Source organism: Artemia sp. Qi Xiang Cuo, chromosome 20, assembly GCF_049724085.1.
Source record: "Artemia sp. Qi Xiang Cuo chromosome 20, ASM4972408v1, whole genome shotgun sequence".
NCBI lineage: Eukaryota > Metazoa > Arthropoda > Branchiopoda > Anostraca > Artemiidae > Artemia > Artemia sp. Qi Xiang Cuo.
The window spans coordinates 51731999-51736623 of NC_142813.1; positions in this window are offsets into that span (position 1 = coordinate 51731999).

Genomic DNA, 4625 nt, shown 5'->3' on the forward strand with positions numbered 1-4625 from the left:
TTTAGCTTCCAATATTCTGATCTTGGTTTGAAGGCTTATCTTCCTATTCTTCCAAAATTTTCTTAACTGTGAAAAAACACCCTCATCTAAAGCTACAACTAAACCATCTGTGAATAACTCTCTGAGTTTTTTTTTCCTTTGTTAAATAAAGGAGTAGTATTTAAAAATGTTACGACAATTGAGAAAATACAGACAAATACAAAACCCACAATAATTACAAATAGTAGTATCCATTCATAGATTTCTAGGAATCCTGGTTCAGAGTCATCAGGAAAAGGGACGTCTTTATTGCAATTCTCTTTTAGTCCACGCAGCCAATTTTGTTGTTCATCATTAAGTTTATTCCATTCTTTGTACCAATTGTAGCAATAATGTAGTCTGCCAACCCTACTACCTACTTTGCCAACGTAGCCAATAGGACGGTTATTGTTATGAATTATTAACTTGCTACCTACTGTAGCAACATAGCTTTTACCAACAATTAAGCTGATCCCTTCAGAAAAAAAATCTTCATTAAAAGTCACAATAATATTATCTAAGGTAACTGCAGGCTTATTGAAGATTTCTTCCACTATTATTTTATACGTGTGATACATTTTTGAGGAATTCTCTAAGTCGGGCTTATACTCTTCAACAACCTTAAACAATTCAACAGTAACTGTTAGATCTTGGCATATCCAATTACCTGGACTCTTTTTGAGTTCTTCCACATTTCCACAATTCATCACATAAAATGCTTCAATCAAATTAAATTTGTAAAAAAACATTGTTAAAATTATACAGATTAAAAAAGGCATTTTCAATTTTAAGATGTTTGAAATCATTTTAGTAAAACCTTTTTACTACAAAGTCTATAAATCCACCAAAACCTTTCAATCTAGTTTAACTTTTTTAAGTTAATGTGCCACAATAATAATCAGTTAAAATATTTAAATTCTTATATGAATTTTTTTTTGCAATTGTTATTTAGAATGAGAAACCAAAAGTTTCAAGCTGAGAGGAAGTCGTTATTAGAAAAACATAATTGCAGAATTTTTTTTCTTTTAAGCAATGTCTTTTTAAGACCTGAAAAAAGTAGAAGGCATTTTCAATCTTAAAATGTTTCAAATCATTGCAGTAAAATCTTTTTACTACAAAATCTACAAGTCCGCCAAAATCTTTTAATCTAGTTTAACTTTTTTAAGTTAATGTGCCACAAATATAATCTGTTCAAATGTTTAAATTCTTATATGAATTTTTTTTTGCAATTGTTATTTAGAATGAGAAACAATAAGTTAGAAGCTTAGTAGAAATTGTTATTAGAAAAACTTCACTACCGAATTTCTTTTTTTATAAGTATAAGCAGTGTCTTTTTAAGATCTGAAAAAGTTGAAAATTTTTTTAAGTTCAGCTCAGAATTGCTAAAGTTATTATGAAAACTACAAAAATATTTACGGTGATTGACCAATAATTTTATTTTTTTTAGTTCAAACTAAAATTATTTTTAGTTCAAAATTATAAAATTTGTTTGTTTTTTTGTTACGTAAAATCCACTCTCTACGTGATTAATCTTACAGGTTTGATCGGAACTAGTTATAAAATGTTGGTAGGAAAGCCCAAAACCCAAAATTTGTAATTATTACAAATGATGATTCGATATTTTGACAAGGGATTACAACAATTCCAAAACCTTAAAGAAAACCAAAAGTTTCAGGCTTAGTAAATATTAATGCTTCAATAATCAATTATGTTTGAACAGACCGCAGTATAAAAGACATTAAATTGCGTAAACAGCAAAAACTGGGTATTGCAAAAATATTTTTCTATATTTTATAAAGGGATTAAAACAATTTAAACACCTTAAAAAAGAAAATCAAAAGTTTCAAGCTTAGTATATATTAATGCTTCAATAATCAATTATCTTTGAACAGACTGCAGTATCAAAAAGACATTAAATTGCATAAAGAGCAAAAAAGTTGTAATTGCAAAAATAGTTTTCTATATTTTAAAAATGGATTAAAATAATTTAAAAACCTTAAAAAAGAAAACCAAAAATTTTGAAGCCTAGTAGATATTTTTGTTAGAAATCGGACTTACTTTAATAATCAAATATCTTTGAAAAGATCTAAATAGGAAAAGACAGCAAACTGTCTCAAATCGTTTACGGTTAAAAGACAAGTTACAATGAGAATCCTTATATAGAGACCTGCCGCTAGCCGAATGCTATCTTTGTGAGTGAGCAATAATTGTGTATGTATGTATTTATTTATGTATTTTTTCTAGGAACGGCTCCATATTTTTTCGGGAAAATTGGCATCCTAATATATTCTCGCATAAAAAAAACGATATAGATAGATAAAAAGTCTGACAAAATTCATTAAGAGCCTTAATTTGGCTTTTGGAAATAACGCCATGCAGTAAATATTGTAATGACGTCATGACCCTTGTCACAATTATGTGGAAAAATTGAAGATTTCATGCATGGAGGAATTTATATTAAATTATTATATATAATATTTGCATATACTTAGACAAGGGACTATAGACAACGGTTCTAATAGTGATCTTCTTTTTTTGATGTGACTATGATTCAATATTTAAAGTACTAAGAAATAGAGTTTGTTCTTTACTATCATTTTTTCATCTTCAGAGTTTGCTCAAAATTTCGATACCAATAGATACGTCAAAGGAATCAAATTCTTATGCTGATTTTAAATATACATGTTTCTTTAAGTTTGCTCTTACCCATCAAAAGTAACGAGCCTGAAAAAATTTGCCTTATTTTTGAAAAAAGGGGAAAACACAACCTAAAAAACAAAGAATCTCTATGACAATCACACCATCGTATTAAGCGTACCAGACAACCTTACTGTTGAGTTTTCAAGCTCCTATCTGCTAAAATGTGGAATTTTGCATTTTTTGCTAAAAGAAAGATCACGGATGTGGTTATTTGTTTGTTTGATTTTTTCCCAGAGGTGGTTGTATCGACCCAGTGGTCCCAGCGGACCAAAAATGTCATGAGGGGGCTCATTCCAAGGAAAATCAAAAGTTCAAGTGCCTTTTTTAATTACAAAACAAAATTTAATTAAATTAAAACACTTTTAACTCAGAACTGCATTTTTATTGCCAATCTTAATGAATGCCACCTATCATAACCACTAGTTTGCTTACCATTGTTGTAACTAATGATCGTTTTTTAATATAACTTTATTAATAATATATTTTAATATATCCTACATGGTCTAGTGGTTAGGATTGCTAGCTCTAACCCAGTTGGCCCGTGTTCGATTCCCGGTTGGTTTTAATTAAAATCATCATCTGTATATCCTTTTAACATCAGTTACCATTGGTGACAGTTCGTTTCTTAAGTAAATCGTCTCTTACTAGGTTGCTAGCTACCGCTGCAACCCGGATAATTCTTTGAAAAACATCTTTTTCGGAAAGCTTTTTTTAATTGATTTTTGTTCGTTTGTGATTGAAAAAAGTTTCAAGTTTTTAAAACTACCTTATTACACCAAAAATCAAACTTTTTTTCAAAATCAAATGCTCATCACAATTTCAAAACGAGTATCAAAGTAACAATATCAAAGTAAAAAATCCTTTGTGTGCACCTCGGAGTTTTTATTATCTGATGTTTCAACTATTTTTAACAAAATGGCTGTCTCAAAATTTTGGTCGGATGGGTTTGGGGAAAAAAGGGCGTGGGGGGGCTATTTGCCGTTCGATCTCTTTTGACTCTTTAAAAGTGAACTAGAACTTTCAATTTTCCAATCAACTGAGCCCTCTCTGAAGCTTATACGAGCATCCCTTCTATAAGAACCATATATGCACCCAGGGCATAGCTAACAACGCCTGTCCCCGGGCCCTTGGGGGTTTTGTCGACCCTGGAGTTTAAATGTTTTAATAGTAACTAGGTTTGTAGCTACCAAAGCAACCTGTATTTTATTATATTGCAGCAACAGCTGTAACCATGATAATGTAACAACACCACACACCCCTACACACCTTTCAGTTACTTTAGGCTAGAGTTCGTACTTTATTGTTATTTAAATAAAAGTTCTATTAATACCAACTACATGACAGTCACCCGCTTGCCTAACAATAGCGCTGCATAATCCCCATTTATCCGGGTTGCAGCGGTAGCTAGCAACCTAGTAAGAGACGATCACTTCCAATGTTATGAAATATAAAAACCCATAACTCCTAAAAAAAAGTCAAATCAAAACAAAAGGTACACCATTAGAACCACCTTGTCCGAAACCCCTTTATAGGAAACTTTCTGTCATTTGGTTTGAACAGCAAGGGAAATATATTGGCTTGAAAATCAAGAAAAGTGGCGGCTACTACAACATTCTGCCTAAACGGCATATTTTTTTCTTTCTTCTTCCTTTTCCGCAGATAGCTTAGCACTGGAACATCGTAAAGAGTTGTTTAATGGCTCATTTTAAAGGAAATTAATTGGGTTAAAAATATCTTGTAACTAAACTAAATTATTTCTAAAAGAGAATAAATTTTTCCACTAAAAAATGCATTTTTGATGTCTTTTCATACTGCAGTCTTTTCAAAGATATTTGATTTTTGTGCATAAATCATAATCGTATACCAGCGGTAAGATTTGAACCCACGCCTCCGAAGAGACTGGTGGC